The sequence below is a fragment of the Aotus nancymaae genome, unplaced genomic scaffold, assembly GCF_030222135.1.
Source record: "Aotus nancymaae isolate 86718 unplaced genomic scaffold, 86718_ANA_hifiasm-v0.15.2.pri h1tg000006l, whole genome shotgun sequence".
Taxonomy (NCBI): domain Eukaryota; kingdom Metazoa; phylum Chordata; class Mammalia; order Primates; family Aotidae; genus Aotus; species Aotus nancymaae.
Window position 1 is genome coordinate 7441657 of NW_026988417.1, and position 18226 is coordinate 7459882.

General features: G+C 45.2%; 1 protein-coding gene across 1 annotated transcript in view; it reads left to right on the plus strand.

Moving 5' to 3' along the window:
* CUNH4orf50 (chromosome unknown C4orf50 homolog) overlaps positions 1 to 16277 on the plus strand; it is a 118743-nt gene extending 102466 nt beyond the window's left edge. Inside the window, 1 exon segment of the mRNA XM_012467014.2 lies at positions 8537 to 16277. The gene's annotated coding sequence lies outside the window, so the exon portion shown is untranslated.
* Positions 16278 to 18226: the final 1949 nt, after the last annotated feature.

Genomic DNA, 18226 nt, shown 5'->3' on the forward strand with positions numbered 1-18226 from the left:
GTGTCATGAGTGTGCATAATGGTAATAAGAACAGGCTGTGTCTGGGAATGGCAGGAATGGATATGATCACACCTTAGAGTGTGTGGACAAAATGATGGGAAATGGTGATGTTGACAGGCAAGATGAAGGGGGGCCCGGCATGGTCCTGGGGACCACTGAGGCTCCTAAGGCAGGTGGACCCAGGAAGGGGATATTTCAGGACTAGATTTATGGTCTGGAAAGATCCCTCTGGCTGTTACCTGGAGGGTGGTTAGGAGGAGAGTTGAACCGGAAGCAGGGGAGAGGCATTTGCAGTACCTGTCCTGTGTATCGAAGAGAATATTTTTAGGTGCGGAATTTAGAGTAACTACTTTCTGAGCTGCTTATTGGATCAAGGAAGTGACCGGAGAGACAACTGAGACGAATCTAAAACTGATTAGAAATACAGGAGAATTTATCCCAGTGGGGAAGTAGACTATGAGATGGCACCTTCATCTGATTTTTGATTTGATGGAAACGGCTTATATTTGCATTTCTGTGTGCATAAGCAAATTCCAGGCTACATTAAGTTACTGACTCAGCCTTGTGAAACAAGCTCAAGGTGATTACGTCCAAGTGAGACCAAGTACAAATAACTTTAGCGGTATAGTGTAGGACATTATACTCCCTAAGTATTTCTAACAAATGAAAAATGAGAAGTACCATCACACACATTTCTTCAGATGGATCTGCTGGCTTTGTACGAGAGGACATGGTATGCTGATATAGGTATTCAAAATTTAAACTGTGATAATTAATTTTAAGTGATGTATGCTTATTACAGAAAAACTAGAAGATAGTACAAAGCAGTTAAGAAGAAAACGTTAAAACCCATAGAAACAAAATCACTGTTAACCTCTTGGCTCGTATTCTTTTTCATCCCTGTGGGTAAGTTTCTATACAATACTCATAATCCTAATCAATATAAAATTCTATCTACTTTTTCATCTAGTCTTGTAGGTATTTTTTCATGCTAACATTGTCTTTATAAACTTTACTTTTCGTGATTACATAATATAAAACTTTCTCAATCCTTGTTATTGAACATTTCGGCTGCTGGGTTTTTTTTTTTTTTTTGCAATAATAAATAACGTGATGATTATCATTGTCTATAAATCTTTGTCTTCATAGAAGACTATTTCTTGGAGACTGATTCTCAGAAATGGAATTACTATCTCAAAGGGAATAAACATTTTTAAAGCTGTTGATACCTATTGCTGGTTCAGAAATTCAAACTTGTGATAAATGTTAAATTAAAAGCAGACAAGGCAGCAAGAAAGCCCGCTTTCTGTATTCCTTCCCTTGGCAGCCTGGAGGTTTGGTTCCAACGTCTGTGGACGATTTATTGCCTTATTTCTAAATAGGATCAATACACCCAGGAGACCCAGTGTAATGAGATTCAAAGGGACCCCGACTCCTGAACGAATCCATCAATTGGACCAGAATATTAAGAACAGCGAAAGTGAAAAAGGCCCTAATGAATCTTGATATTGAAACAAAGATTAGGGCATTTTGAGAAGAAAGCATTTTATCTCATCTGTATTTTCCATACCTTGTGTGATTAGGAAGCTCACAGAAATTGAACACGTTCATCTGTTTCATAGTATATGGTGTTTCTACACACTAGAGCTTGCTCTGACCCCCACTAACCTCGCTCAAAATGTATTCCCAGAATAGTCATTGCCTGCCTGCCATTGCCCAGGGTTTGTGCAGAGCACCAGGGATATGGTCTCCTCCTCATCAAGGAGCTAGGGTCTGGTGTTTCCACTAGTTTCCCAGGATCAGATGCCAGCTCTGCCATTGCTAAGGCATCTAAGTATCTCCTTTTTAAACCAGCCCTGTGAGGTAGGCATTATCATCCTCATTTTACAGATGGGGAAACTAAGGAAGAGATTAAGTAACTTGCCCAAGGACCACACAGGTAGTAAGTTCCAAAGCTGGTTGTGTTAATAAAGTTTTATTTTCTATAGCTTGTGATGTTTTGCCATCTTGGAGCCTTGTTGGCCATAGAGAAATGGCCCCTGCCAGGGCTAGTAAATTCCTAGGGATGGAAATGACTGCCCTGTGAGCATGCCTTTCATATGCAAGCCAGATAATCCAGAGCCTGGCAGGTTTCCAGCCTCCTCCGTTATCTAATACACCAAGCCAACATTTCCCTGCTCCATGTCACCCCAGGCCGAGGTATCAGACAACTAGAGAACATGCAAAAATATAACCCAGTACATGCAAAAATTTTAAAACTCTCCAGTCCTAGGCATGCTCAGGCTTGCCTCCCCTGCCTCACCCATTTCTTCCCACAGAACCCACAATCAAGGCTTTGGGCCAGGCTGTCTTCACACTCCTCTGCCTCCTGCTTCCCTGTGTGGCCCTGCATGGCGTGGCATGCCCCTTCCTCTAGGGGACTGTGAGTAACAAATTCTTCTTTCAAACACAGTTGTCTCTGTCTGTCGCATTACCATACCTAATTAAAACACAATCCTGTGTGCATTTTGGAACACCGGTGCACTCTTACCATCAGATCTCTTTTACAAGAATAGATATATTTCCTTGAAAGTAATTTGGTGGAAACACTGATAATACTTTGTTCACTGATCCCAGCTCATTTTCTTCATAAAGGCCTATCTACTGCACTTATAAAAATATTTTGCTCATTCCTGTTCTTTCCTGTCACTTTTGCAAAACTGGTATCCTACTCTCATTCATTCATCCATCCATTTATTCATTCTTACATGCATGTCTTCCCTAAATACACACACACGCGCGCGCACACACACACACACACACACAGAGTGGAATGCTGGACTGGAGCTGGCTCTTCCTGGCTTTTGAGAGCCAATTGCATGCATCTCTTACCAACATATCAGTGGCTTAAAATCAGCCATAGTGGGAGTGTTTACACCACAAAAATTTAAAAATGCCAAAAATCAGGTCTTTTCTTTTTTTTGAGAGCCAGTTGTTAAACATTTGCTAGCTCACCACTGTGGTTCTCCATTTCTGCTTCCCACCAGGGCCTGAGAGCCGCAAGTTTCCTCTTCATCTTTTTACCTGGGGCAGGCCAAATGGACCCTGCCACCTTGGGAAGGTGAAGCGGGCCAAGCTGGGCCTTTCTGCACGTTTTCTCATTCTGAGGAAACTGTAGGCAGCCAGGGAACCAGGCTCACCTATCTGAAGAGAGGCCCCTGTCTGTAAAGGGATCCCTTGCTGGGGTTTTAAGTGGCATGTGAAGCGTTCCCTCCATGGCTTCACACACATTCTAGCAAGTCTCACTGTAACTTCATTCATGAACGAATTCCCCAGTAGTTAGAGCTGTCTATGCACCACAATTCACACCAATTCTGTTTATAACATAATGTGGATCATAAACACAAACATTACTTAAAACATAAAAATTAGTGACCAGATGGAGCAGATTGACTAGATTCTTAAATTTTGAAGCTTTTTGAAAGGCTTAAATTTTAGATTTTGTTCCCTGTGAGAAATGCTAACTATTCCCAGGAAATCTTTTGGAACCAGGTTGTAGCCAATAAAAATCACATTAAGTTGAACTGTTAACCTGTCCTTGGTCAGCACCCTCGCTGTTTACATTTTCTCAAGAACAGTTGCTCTTGGGGTTGTTTCACGTGTGTTTCTCTGTGTCTTGCTTAAGAGCATAGGCCATGAAGTCTGACAGATCTTGTTTAAAGTCCCAGCTCCACTAATATTGCTAAAATTATCACACTACCTAAAGTGATCTACAGAATCAATGCAGTCCCTATAAAAATGCCAATGCCATTCTTTACAGAGATAGAAAAAAAAAATCCTAGAATTCACATGGAACCATAAAAGACCTCAAATAGCTAACACAAGCCTGAGAAGGAAAGAAAAGTGGGAGACATCACACTCCCTGACTTCAAAATATACTACAAAACCGTAGTAACCAAAACAGCATGTACTGGTATGAAAACAGACATATAGATCAATGGAACAGAATAGAGAACACAGAGACAGACCCACATACAGCCAACTGATTTTCAACAGAGATGCCAAGAACATACATAGGTGAAAGAACAATCTCTTCAACAAATGGTGCTAGGGAAACTGAACATTCTCATGCAGAAGATGGAAACTAGACCCCTATCTCTCACCACTTATAAAAGTCAACAATGGATTAAAGACTTAAATGAAGACCAAAACTATGAAACATAGTTTCATGTTTTCTTCTGGAAGAAAACATAGGGGACATGGTTGAAGGACATTGGTTGGAGGACATTCATAAGGAGCAAATATTTTATAGATAAGGCTTTAAAAGTGTAAGGAACAAAAGCAAAAATATACAAATGGGATTATATCAAACTAAAATCTTTCTGCACAGCAAATGAAAGAATCAACAGAGTGAAGAGACTGTAGAATGGGAGAAAATATTTGCAAACTATACATCCAACAGTTAAACATTTCTCCCATTCTACAGATTTGGACGTATGTTTGCAACTATACATGCAAATCTGTAGAATGGGAGAAAATATTTGCAAACTGTGCATCCAACAAGACTTTAAAAGGAACTCAAACAACTCAACAACAACAAAAAACAAGCAATCTGGTTTTAAAATGGGCAAAAGATCTGGTTGCAGTCAACAGCTGGATGATTTATTTCCCTCTGGGCACCTAACCCTGCTTTTGGTGGTCAAGGTCAGTGTACTCAGCCTGCAAGGCGGTCACGTGGCCCCTGCATGACTAGAAGGGTTTGAATTTCAAGAGACAAACTCGAAGAGGTAGGCAGGGCTAGATATGACAGGATATTCTGTAAGTCTTGCTAAGAAGCTTGGCTGCATCCTAAAAGCAGAGAAAGACACGTAGCAGTTTGAAGCAATGGGATGATGTCATCAGCTTCCCAGGAATTCTGGCTGCTGTGTAGAGCGGATTGAGTGGGGACAGCCTGAAGCAGGGAGCCTGGTTAGGAAACTGTCCCTGTGGTCTAGCTGAAAGGTGCTCATAGGCTGGGCTGGGAGAATGGCCATGCACAGGAGTGACTGACAGAGCAGGTAACTCCCATTCTGTACTTTCCAGGCATTTTAAATCTGTGAAGTAGGTCAGGCTGGTTCTTCTTTGATTTACAGATCAGAGAGAGAGAAAGGGCAGTAACAAAGTGGTCCCCAAGTATGACCTTCCCATGTCTGCTATGCATCCCCAGCGAAGGCTGCATGACCTTGGGGATTAGGTGAATGGTGTCAAGGGCATTCGCGTAGGTATTGGTCTCTCCTATCGGGCGGTGTTCTCGCATTGAGGAGCTTGTCTTCACAAAGGTCTGGAACTAAGTAGGCCATGGACTAGTGTCCCCATTTTTGCCCTCATTTTCTGATACCCCAGGGCTTTCCCCCTCCCCATCACATGGTCGTCTCCCCGCCTGGAGTCGCCATTGTCTGCTTCACACATTTGCTTCCTCTACTGGACTCTGAAGGGAGGCTGTAGCCTAGTCCCCACCAACTCCCCAGGGCATATGAATGCCTGCTGTGGTTTTATAGACTTGTCCCATCACAGAGCCCACCGGTTAAAGTCAGGGATCCTCTCTGATATCCCCACATGTGCAGTGCAGTGAGCTTCCTGCAGGTACCCCGTCATAACGTCTCAGTCAGCTCTCCCAAGCAGACCCTTTATCTGACTCTCTTTAACACACTGTTACTTCAGTTAACCCAACATTTCCTTCTGTTCTGGCGTTATAGCTTGCTTGCTTGTCTGTTTTACTCACTCAAATATGAGGCCCTTGAGGACACGTGTGTCTGGGTTTTATTCATCTCAACATTCTCCATAACCTTGAACACCTGGCATATAATAGGTTCTTGAAAATGAGCAAATAAATGAGTGAATGAATAAACAAGCAAATGAATGAATGAATGAGTGAGTGAATCAGTGAATGGTCAGCTCTTCTTGTTAAAAAGTGCTTCTTTACCTTCAACTGAAATATGTCTCCTGTTAACCATCACTTTCTGAGCTGATTCTACTCATTGACTCCATGCAGAGCACTCTCCTCTTCCTCATGGCACCTTCTCATATAGTGGAGCCTCAGGGGTTTGCTTTCTGTCCTTTGAACATGCCAACCTGTTCCTGCCCAGCTTGACCCCACCTTAGGGCCTTTGCACTTTCTCTTATGGTCAAGCCCTTTGGCCCTATTGCTTTCTACAGCTGGATATTCCTTGCCATTTGGGTCTCAACTCAAATGTCACCTTCTCAGAAAGATCTTTACTAGCCACTCGATCTAGAACACCCGTGTCCCCAACCCCCTTACACCTCTTTATCTCTCCGGCTGAATTCTGGATGATTCTGGATGATTTCCTCAGATCTGCCTTTCAATTTGCTAAATCTGCCTTCATCCATGTCTCGTCTACTGTTTAGCCTGCCTGTAGAGGTCTTCTATCAGTTATCCTATTTTTCATTTATAGAACATATATGCAAATATCATGATCACTAATATTTTAAAGTCTTCTTTCAGAATTCCTATTACATGAACTACTCCCCCATCCCCTGCAAAATGATCTATTCTATTTACTGCATCTGCTGATTGTCTCTCAGATGTTGGGTATCTGCAATTCCTGTGATATTTTTAGATGCAACTTTATCAGAAATTATCATCTTTTAGTGTCCCACATGGGTTTTGGAAGTGACCCTGTGGATACTCATTACTTCTTAAACAGTTGTTCCATTAATTTATTGGTGAATGCAATATCTATGTGTTACCATGTATAACGTAGGGAAAGAATGTTGCCTTCTTGTGTTTGAGATCACTCACCTGCTTCTAGTGACAGCTCCTACAAGTTTAACTTGTTGCTTTGTCCTCATAGTGGAGCATCACTCAATGCAGCAGTACCCAGATGCCAGGTACTTATGAGCTTAACACATAAGACTCCCCCCACCAGCTTAATGCATGAGCATGGAGCTCATTGGAAACACAGATTTCCGAGATCAGCCTCATGAACACTGAATTCATAAATCTGAGATTAAGCCTAAGAATCTGAATTCTTATAAAGCTCTCTGAGGGATTCTGATTTATATATAAGTTTGGATACCATTGATCCTATAAGCTTTGAGGATTTAAATTTGGTTTATTTTTGTCTTGCTTATTCTTATCCCAAAAAAGGATTTGAAGCTGTGTACCTATAGACAGATAAAAATACATTTTGAAAAGCAGACCAAAGCCACCTACACGAACAATACCCTGAGCAAGTGAGACCTGACCTTGCTTCGTGACCAGAGAAACACGAGGTGATGCTGCGGTTGACTTCCGCACCTACTTCCTTGGGGTGGATGCAGCCATGAGCTGTGTGTGAGCCATCGCTGCCCAGCTCTGAGACTCCCAGCATTGCAGCAAAGCCTGGCTTGGCAGAATCAGTCATGGGGCAACTGTGGAACTGCAAAGGGATGCTGTGCACAGACAGGGTTTTAACTTTCCTGGGGTCCCTCTCTGCACACTGTCACATTGCTCAGATATGTTTCTTGTCTCTGGCACTTCCATGAAGGCTCTTCTTGGCAAACTGAGCTCTGTAGACCCACTCTCCGCCACTCACGCTGTGCTGAGCCCCTCCCAGCCTGTATTCTCCCATACTTCTTGGCTTCTGCCCAAACTGTTTCCTCTGCCCAGAAAACTCCTGTTTATCTCCAAGACTGCTCAAATGTCATCATCTCCAGTCTTTCTTTCACCCTCCTTCATTTTCTTCCTTCCTTTCACCCTTGCGAAATCATTTTTTGAGCCCTTACCATGTCTGGAGTCCCCGCCCCCAACTTCCCTCCACGCCAGCATCTGTCATGCTGCCAGCCGTCACAGGCTCATCTGCCTCATCACTCTTTGCTTCTCTATTTTCTTCACACTGGCTTCACCTGCTTCCTCCCTCTCTCTGCAGGGCTTTTGCACAAGCTGCAGGCCTCTTCCCTGACACCCTGATACCTACTCCTGCTATCCCCACCTCCACTGTTACTCCTCCTCCTGCACAGCAGCACCTGAGATGTGCATTTGTGTTGTGATTACTGTGTCACACTCTGTAACCTGAGGACGGCAAGTGGGACATCCCCCGTGCGCAGCGTGGAGCCTGCCACACAGCAGGTGCCCGCCACACAGCAGGTGCCCCACCATCTTTTGTTGGAGGAACAAATGAAGACCTCCCAGGGCAGCCCAATTTGTCTCCTCCTTCTCCAGTTGTTCTCAGCCTTCTTTTAGCCGTTGGCCCTTTTGAGAAGCTCCTGAAAGCTAGAAACCCTCTCTACACAATGTGCACGAATGCTTAATTACATAAAATCTCCGTATCATTTCAAGGGTGTGAAGCACCCCAAATAAAGAGAACATTACCTATTAATTACAAGGTAAGATTCTTTTCTGAAGAGCAGCTGATGAATTGCATGATAGACATCTCATGATATAAGTCCACCACATGTGGAGTTTAAAGTAGGTCTCCCAGTGACGTAAAGGCGTGTACATGTGGATGGCTTCATGTAGAAGCCACTCTGGTTGCTATGTTCCCTTTAAGAACCAGTTTCCCTGATTTTGTCATTGCAGAAAGGAAGACAGCATAGAAGCAAATACAGCAAGCTGGAAAATATTTACATCCTTCTCAACGGACCGACAGAGAAGAGGTGGCCCATCATGGTTCACGATCCTTTCCAGAGAGCCAGATTAGAAGCCAAGCAACCATCTTCCTGTCTCAAGTCACTAATGGGGAATATTTTTACTCTGTATGATACCAAGCAGGGGACCCAAGAGATGGCTGTTGACCATAAGAAGCCCACATTTATTGGCATGGGTGAGTGGCAGGAAGCCGGGTCTGGAGACCCAAGGACCCAAGGACCTGTCAGCTCTGCTGCTCCGACGCTGGGTCACTGTGCACAAATAACTCACCTTCTTCCAACATCCTCTTCTTCATCTGTTTGAGGGTCCTATGCCTACTTGACAGTTCTGACAACCAAGTGAGCTAATGGCTGGGAAAGTGCCTGAGCACCGTAAGATTCTTCCCACACGTCGGGGGCCTTGCTGCTGTGTTTGTGAAATGCAGTTCCTGCGTCTTAGGTACTTCACTAATGGTTGTTCAGGAGCACAGTCTTGCCATAAGGACGCATTGATTTACCATTCTGCATAGCTTCCATCCAAGATGGGTGATGAGGGGATGGCAGGATCAGGGTTTTAAAAAATCATTGAAGTAGTTATTTTGATATTATAGAACTCCTGCAGATGCTTGGGCTAAGATGGAGTTCTCAACTTGCACAAAAAGTTGCATGCCTGTGAACTCTTTCCTAAGGAGAAGGAGCATGGATTTCATCCGATTTGCAAACAAGACTGGTAGCCAAACACCCGAGTAGCCAAGCACCCCTAGTCTAGGCAAAAAGGACTCTCTCAGGAAACCCAGACACCGACTCTGCCTCCAACTTGCTGGTGACTTTAAAGTGCCCCTTGGGCTCTATCCGCCTCAGCTTCTGATCTGTAAAATGGGTGTAGCACAGCCTTCCAGTTACTGAGTTCCTACTGAGGGGCCGGCTCTGGTTAGGCAGGAAGCTTCCAGACCCAGCCTCCTTGCTTCCAGAGTAAGCGAAGAGCTCCTCTTCTCTCAAACATGTCACTTCAGGCAACTTGTGTCCAGGAGTTGCCCCCAACTGACCACAGCACCCCAAACTGCCCAGGCATGCAGCCTCATTTCAGCTCCTTTCGCTGGGCGGTTAAAGAGCATCACTGCCCATTTGCTGTGCTTGGATCCAGGAGAGTCTGCTTCCTGTGACACCATTTCCCTGTAAACTGCAGGGCTGTTAGGCCCTCTTACACTGACAGCCAGGGGCCTGGCAGGGACCTGTGAAATCTCAGTACCACCCAGGAAGATGTAGTGAAAAGCCAGCTGCTGCACGGGGAAGCATCAGTGAGCCGCATGTTTGCCTGCCCCGGCTGCTGGGCGACAGCGAATAGTGGCCGGAAGTCAGGCCTGGTGGATGGAGTTGGCTGTGGGTGTCTCAGATCTCCGAAGATTCTGGGGCAGTGGCCAGTGCTGGGTGGGCAACAGTCAGGCCCCACACCACATTACAGACCTTAGAGAATTTCCAGGCCACAGCGGGTGCTGGCGGCCCACAAATGTATCGCATTTGGCTTACATTTCATGTTTTTCTAATTGTGAATGCACTTCATGCCAGTGAGCTGGATACTTAAAAATGGTTAAGAAGGAATGTTTCTCTAAAACCCTAAAACGTATCTCCTTAACCATTTTTAAGTATCAGTTCAGTGGCTCGGAGTGCATTCACTCTGATGTGCAGCCATCACCATCATCATCCATCTCCAGAACCTTCCATCTTGCACAACTGGAAACACTATATTCATTAAACGCTCATTCCCCACTCCCCTGTCCCACAGCCGCCGGCACCCCCCTTCTACTTTGTGCCTCTGTGAGTCTGACCACTCTAGGACCTCGTATGAGTGGAATCATACAGTCTCCGTCTTTTCATGACCGGTTTATTTCACTTAGCCAATGTTTTCGAGGTTCATGTGGCAGCATGTGTCAGAGTTTCTGTCCTTTTTAAGGCTGAATAACATTCCAGTGTGCAGATGGACCACGTTTTGTTTATCATTCACGCATCGATGCGCCTTTGGGTGGCTTCTACCTTTTCAGCTATTGTGAACATTACTCTTACCAACACAGGTGTACAAATAGATTCCTATGTTGCATTTTTTAATATTGGAGTTAGCAAGTGGTATTTAAAAACCAAGAGATTTCATATACAAATCTGGATTTCTGGCTTCTCTTAGAAACTAAGTGTATCTGACAGCATCGGGCCTCTATCTTCCTGGCCACAGTCAGAGGCGAATGAAGCCAGCTCGCTCCCTCCCCTACTGAGAGGCACCCCTGCCCGTGGACTACAGGGCCCCAACTCCTTTCCCTCCACTCACTGCAAAACCTGCCTGGGTTCCACAGTCTGTGGCTTGGTGACACTTCGTCCGCTCAACATCCTCATGTTATGGATGAAAATGCGGTGGCCCAGGGAGGAAGGGTGGCTGGGGCCCGAGGTCTCATAGGCCAGAAAGTGATACAAAAGCTGAAATGCAGGAAGGGCCTGCAACTGGGCATTGCTAAGCCTTGATTCTACTTCCAGCTCTGCCACCTGCCTTTCCCAGGGACCTGGGACAAAGCCCTTCAACTTTCTGAACCTAAGTTTCCTCTTTGGAGGAAAACGGGAGAAATGGCACTTTTGCAGCCTCATGACGTACCGTGAAGATGGAAGGAGATGATGAGCATTCACCGTTGAATGCAGTTGAGATGGGAAGGGGTGTTACTAAAAGCACAGGCCATGTCAGGCAACCTAGCGTCTGGAGGTCTGTTTCCTCATCCACAAGACAGGAGAGGGGGCCACACCTTTCCCCACAGGGCTAGTCCTAGGATCAGCTGAGGCAGAGAAGGAAAAGCATCCAGCAGATGCTTCACAAATGCTCCTTTCTAATAAGTAAGGTCACATCCCAGGATTCCAAATCCCCTCCCTGCAGAACACAACCCAGACAGAGGCGTAACATCATGGGAGTGACCGGCTTCAGGCTCTGTTGGCCTGATTTCAGAACCGAAGCTGGACATTTTAGCCACTGAGGGCACTGGGCAGGTGAGCCCGTCTCTCTGATCTGCAAACTCTTCCATTGTTTAGTGGGGAAAATATCACTGTCCTTGACAGCACAGGGGAAATGAGAAATGGAAGGTGCTTTGCACACAGTAGACACTCAGTAAGGCTAATTCCTTTCCTTGCCTTTCCGAGCAGAAATCTGTTTTCCAGGTTAAAAAGATGGCATGTTTTTCAAATATCTTCAAAAAAAAAAAAAAAAAGGAACAAGGAAAAGTATGTTTCCAGCTTCCCACTGAGGTTTGTCAGGCACCAGGTTTCATTCACTCATTCAAGGAACAAGCATCGATTGAGCACCACGAAGCGCAGGGCACCACACGAGGCCCTGGGGTTCTGGGAGAGAACAGAGCAGACCACCGTGCTGCCCTGGTGGGTGGGCTTCCGCATGAGTCTGGTCCGTCGCTCCATGAGTCCTCATTAAGTGCCTCTTCTGAGCTGACTTTCCAAGGGCCCTGGCTTTACCTGGAAGGCTCATCTATTGCTGCCTGTGTGTTTCCTGCATATCTGGACCCCAGAGAACATACCTCTCCTGGGTCCCAGACCTTTAGACACCATGGTCATCTTACCCGCCTGTGTGGCTTCTGTTATCCCCTCAGTCCTTTCCAGGGTCCCTTGCGAGGCCAGTGAAGCACTCCTGGGCTGAACAGTCCATCCCATGCACCCTGTGGGCCAGGTGTGGGCCCCAGAGAGTCTTGCCTGTTAGTCTACCTTTAGGCTTTGAATGAAATGGGAATATGGATGGAAAGCCCTTTGTAAACTCTTAAGATTTACATGTTTACATAGGATCAGTGTTTTTTGACTTTCCCCTAGAGAGATGACATCCGATATAGGAGAAAGAGATTAGGGTTTAAGAGCAGAACAGCTGGGCTGCAACCTGGGTTCTGCAACTTATTAGCTCCGAGACCAGGGAAAGTGACCTGCCCTCCTCAGTTTACTTGCTGGGCAAATGGAGGTAATAAAATACTCATCTCGGCACCTACTGTGCTCAGTAATGGAAAAACTGGATGGGAAGGCATCTTCCAGACATACGTGTTGTGCGTATACTTTACTCATGTCATTAATTTAATGCACATTTATTATACACCTACTGTGTGCCATTATGAACAAGGTGATCTGTCATATGACAATTTGGAAGAAAGTCCACAGGCTAAGAAAGAGAAGAAATGCTTGTCAGATGGTTGCACCGCACATTCATAGATTATGATTAGCAACAGCCAGCAAGTTGGCATGGCAACGTTTCCCCATGAACTGCTAGGCACTGTTCTTAAAATAGGTATGTCGGAGGTGTGGCGGCAGCGGGGACATGCTGAGGCAGGGTGGCTTGATTGCTCTGCAGACCAAAGTGGGCTGTTTGCTCAGAGTGGCCCTGCCATTGCCCTTTCCAGGCAAGCCAGCAGGGCAGTGATTCAGGTGACAGATCCAGAAACATCCATTGTTGGAGCTGGAGACGGTCTTAGACTTCCTCTAGCGTGAGCCACCTTCTCCTGCCCATTTTACAGGGGAGGAAACTGATTCCCAGAGAGCTTAATGCACATCTGCGGTCCAGTAACAAAGCCACTTGGTTGCAGATGGGACTGAACCTGGTTCAGATGTCATCATGGAGTGTTCTCCAACTGTGCCATGGGGCCAGCTCTTCTGATTCAGAAATGTAGGTCTTGATCTGACACAATTAATTTTCTAGTGGGCTACAATCTATATGGCATCACCTAGCAATAGGTATGTGTTTAAGGAATTCTTTTTTTGTGTGTGGAATTCATGCCTGCTTTTTACCCTGGGGAAGCCCTGAATCCCAGGACATCTTGGAAACTCATCTACTTTTTGACTAGACTTACATGATTAAGCTTTAAATCCACCCTTCCATAGCCTTCCTTACCTAGTTTCTCAGTGTGAAATCAAGCATCAAAGCTGATCAAAGGTTTATGAATTGCTTTGCAATGAGATTATTTTATGACTTTAGTTATCCATCATTGCAGAAAACAGGCAACCCAAGTCCTTTCACAGATGAGTTCCTTTCTATTTGTTTTACTCAGCAATTTATTGAGTAAACTTTTACAAACTTTAGAGGGGCTTTTCACCTTCAGGCTGGTGAGCTTCTTTTAAGAAATTCACAGCTTCCCTTTGACTCCAGGGTTAAATTCCAGGTCTGAAATGTGAAACCTTTTGAGAACTCAGTCAGCTTCTGAGAATAGGGTGCTAGACATTTCTCACATATTTTAGACACAACCTTTTTTCTCTGTTGAGGCAGTACCATGCGGTGGAAAGGGCTCTGGGTTGGGATTCCAGCGAGGGTAGGAGGGGCTGCAGCCCCGCCACTTACCCCTTCCAGGTCATTTCAAGGATATAAAGACTGCATTCTGCAGTGATGATTCTTCACTCTGGTTGCATGTTGGATTCACCTGCAGAGCTTTTTAAAAAACCGATGCCCAGGCCTCTCTCCAGGCCACTTAAATCAAGTTGTCTTAGGTGGGGCCCTGGGCAGAGATCATTTTGAAAAGCTTCCCAGTGATTCTAATGGGCAACTGGGGGAGAACCATGGGAATACACTCACATAGTTTCTTTCAATTCTCCCATTCCCTGTGCTAATTAAATTCTAAAATGCTACTGTGGGTTTCTTCTATGTTAGACTCCTATTTATTTTTGCTCCTAACTAGGAAAGAAATGTGTCCTCAGACTCAAAAGGATGAAACGTCTCATCTTTGGAGTATTTTTTACCATGAGTTGGCTTTGCAACTCTACCCTCAGAGGACCTTTTAAACAGCTGATGGTTCTTATGGAAATGAAATGCATGATGTAATACTGCATTGAGCTCCACGTGGCAGATCCTGGAGCTGAGCTTCTGGTGACTGGTCATTGCACAGTTCCATGAAAGTTCAGATCATATAATTGAGTGGTACCATAGACACACTCAATGAATCTCTTGGGTGGTACAGTTGTTTGCATCCTAAACTCCAGAATATCCAAAAAGAGATATTCTATGATCGATACATTTACCAGTTGGGTAAGCAAACACAAGTAGATTTGTCTTTGGCATGTGCACCAATGGCTAGCTGCATTTCTACCTGGCTTTGAAATAAATTATTTGAAGTTCATTGGTGCCTTAAGGTGGTATAGAAGGACAAGACCCCTGGAGTTAGTTAATGTATTTAGTCTTCTTCTCTGTGTTACTGGATTTTCTAAAAGCAGATCATTTGTACCTCGGACCTAAAACCGCTTTCAAGAACTCAGTGGACTTGGGATTGAAGGATTGGGTTTTCCCTTTCCCACGTGAACTTCCCTAAATCCTACTCTGTCTTCAGAAAGCTCAGCTCCTACACAAGTCTGACCTCGGCATCCTTAGTGTAAATGTCATGTATTGAGTCATGGAAAGACTAATGGAAGAATTGATAGCTCAGAAATGAGTTTTCTCCCAACAACGTTTTTTTTTGTCTCTGAAAACACCAGCAGGCTGTGTCCAAGCATGGGCTGATGATCCCTTTATGTGATGGTAGAACAAGGGAAGAGAGAGACAAATGAATGGGATTGTTAAAAATGGCTGAAAACTTGGTATCAACTTTGAACCCATATTATCTTTTTAAAGTGATACAATACAGTATTTGTAAATAGGACATTGAGAGTGATGGGGTAAAGGAATGCCTATGCAGTGATGTTCTAACCATTAACTCTTTAGTGGACAATGACAAGGTCTGCACTCACAGAAGTAGGAGAGTGAGTTATGGGCCCAGACACATGGCGGCTCTGCCACCAATGAACTGTGCAAGCTTGGACAAGGTACCTACCTCTCTCAGCCTCAAAGTCCTCCGTGGAAATAGTGGGAAGGGGTGAGGACTAAACAAATAGCAAGTTTCTTAAAGCACTCAGCATGTCAGTGGATGCTGGGAGCCTTCCCTCACCCCTTTGAAAATGGGCTCTGCACAGACACATTTTGGTGGGAGGCTGGGGCCAATCCCACCAACCTGGGTTGGGGGAATAAGATGATCCCTTCCGCAGTTCAGGTTTGCACAACCAGCTTTTGCAGGTAAGGTAAGGAAGAGGCGTGGGTGTTGTTGGTAGAGCGATAAGCAAGGCTTGCAGTTTCACTTTGGTAGAAGCACTGTGGTCTCCTTAGTTCTTCCAGGTTGAATCCTGGGCAGAGATCACACGAAAGCTGAGAAGCACAGACATCAGTCTAGAAATTGTGTACTTTCCCGCTGAATCCCAAATGCACAATAACTCTATACCTTGCGGTTGCATGAATCTACGAGGTCTCCTATGCACCCTCATTAATAAACCCAAGGCTCAGAATGTTGGCAGACCAAGACCTGCCCCTCCCAGGAGTGAGCCACCTTGCTTCACATGGGAGTGGTCCAGTGACAACCCGAGCCTCCCCTCTGGAAGCTCTTCAGCAGGACCCTACTCGGGTTCTGGGGCAGCAGTCTGTCCCCAGAGGCCTGCCTGCCGTGAAACCATCAGTCCCTGGAGATGTTCATTGGATTCCCGACCGGTAGTGGGTCGGGCTCAACCCCCACTTTGGGTTTTCAGGATTTGTAATGATCGCTCCATTTGTGTAAAATAGGCCGGCATTTTCTCTTGTTACTGAGATGTATTTTTCTATGTTAGTTAAATGTATAATTTGTGTAATTTTGTACATTAAAATGTATGCTTTTTCACAATTAAAGTGTCTTTTTTCCCTTTTGAATGTTTTATTTATTGATGGTTGTTCCAAAGTGTTGTCGACCCTGATGTAACACAAAAAGGAAATGGATCTAGGACTCCCTTGATTTTTGGTGGGGAATAAATGCTTTTCTTGGTACTCAAATCCACTTTGCACAAATAATGACAAATTTTCCTTTGTAATCCATTATATATCTGTAGTAATTTCCTATTGCTGCTTTGACAGATGACCATGAACTCATTGGCTTAGAACAACATTCATTATCTTGTAGTTCCAAAGGTCAGAGTCCCGGGCTAAAATCTCAAGATGTCGGCAGGGCTGCCTTCCTTCTGGAAGTTCCAGGGGAGAAACTGTTTCCTTGCCTTTTCTGGCTCCTAGAGATGCCCACATTCTTTGGCTTGTGGCCCCTTCCTTCCTCTTCAAATCTCTCTCGCTCTGACCTCTGCTTCTGTTCTCCAATCTCCCCTTCTCAGACTCTGACTCTTCTGCCTCTCTCTCTCTTAAAAGGACCCTTGTGATGACATTGACTCCACCAGGTGATCCAGGATCATTTCCACCCCTTAAGACCTTTAAGCTCAGCCACAGAGTCCCATTTGCCATGTGGAGTAACATGGGCACTAGTTCTAGGGATTCAGATGTGGGTATCTTCGAGCATCATTATTCTGCCCACCACAGCCCCGTATGTACCGATTTGGAGGCCACAGAAAAACAGCAGGCATTTAAAAATCAAATGAGCCTGGATTTGAACTGCATCTCTGTCACTAGCTGGCCACACAACCAAACAGCTTATTTAACTTCTCTGAACATGTCTTCTTACATCTGAGAAGAGGACAATATCCATTGCTATATACCTAATGATAAACTACAATGCCCTTTCCTTCACTTTTTGAAAACATTATTTTTGCAATGAATTCTTTTTTTTTTTTTTTTTTGGTTTGCCAAAACAAAATCCACCTCGGACCTGAGCTGACCTCATGTCCTTTCCCATCTGACTCGTCCCTTTCTGTTCTCTGCCATCACCCAGAAAGAAGGCTTCATATCTGACAGGATGAGCTCAAGGCTTGTCCTTCACCAAATGTCATGGCGTAATTCACTTACAAGAACTCCTTCCCAGGAGGACTGGGAGCAGTTAGAGGATGGGTTGGGGGATGGGGGAGGTCACAGCTGTCATCAGGATGGGGGCAGTTTGCTTAGGCTTCCCCAGCTGCCTCTGTTGGTCCCTGGCAGACATTGCTCCTCTCTGTCTCCCTGCAAGCTGGAGGGTGCATTTCCGACCTTATACCCTGGGTTTTGTCTCCTGCCTCCCTTTCTCTGTTGCACTTGGGTTACTGACCTTGAGATGAGATAGTGTGGAAAAAACTCAGACGAACCTGAGTTGAAATCTCAGCTTAGTCACTTTCCAGTGGTAACTTGAGCAGTGGGCTTATGGTTTGCCATCCTCGGTACTCCAGCCTGAAGATGAAGGTGGCCTGGTCTGCCACATGGGGCTGCCGAGGGAGCCGGCAGTGTGTAGAGCAGAACATGATGCACAGAAATGAACAGTGTGTACAAAGACCCTTATGTACAGTAGGCAGCCCCAGGAGTTCCAGGTCCCCTCCTCTGCAGGGGGACAGAAGAGTCAGGGGAAGTGATATAAAGTCAGTGACACACAGTGGGTGCTCCAAAGGTGTGTTAGATGAATGTTGAATGATTAGTTGCCCAAGACTGCATAGAAAACAGGATTCTAACTCAACCACCTAGACTCTTCTGCCTAAACCGGGTCCGTTTCTCTCTCCTCTTCCAGTGGGACCACCTCAGTCAGGCTCTTGGAGAGATGAAAGAGTAGTTGTTTCAATGTGGACTCTGGCACCAGACTACTCTGTTACACCTCGAAGTCTCACTTGCCAGCTGTGACCCTGTACAGATTATTTATGTCTCCGAACCTCAGTGTCCTCATCTGTAAAATGAGGCTAAAATGGT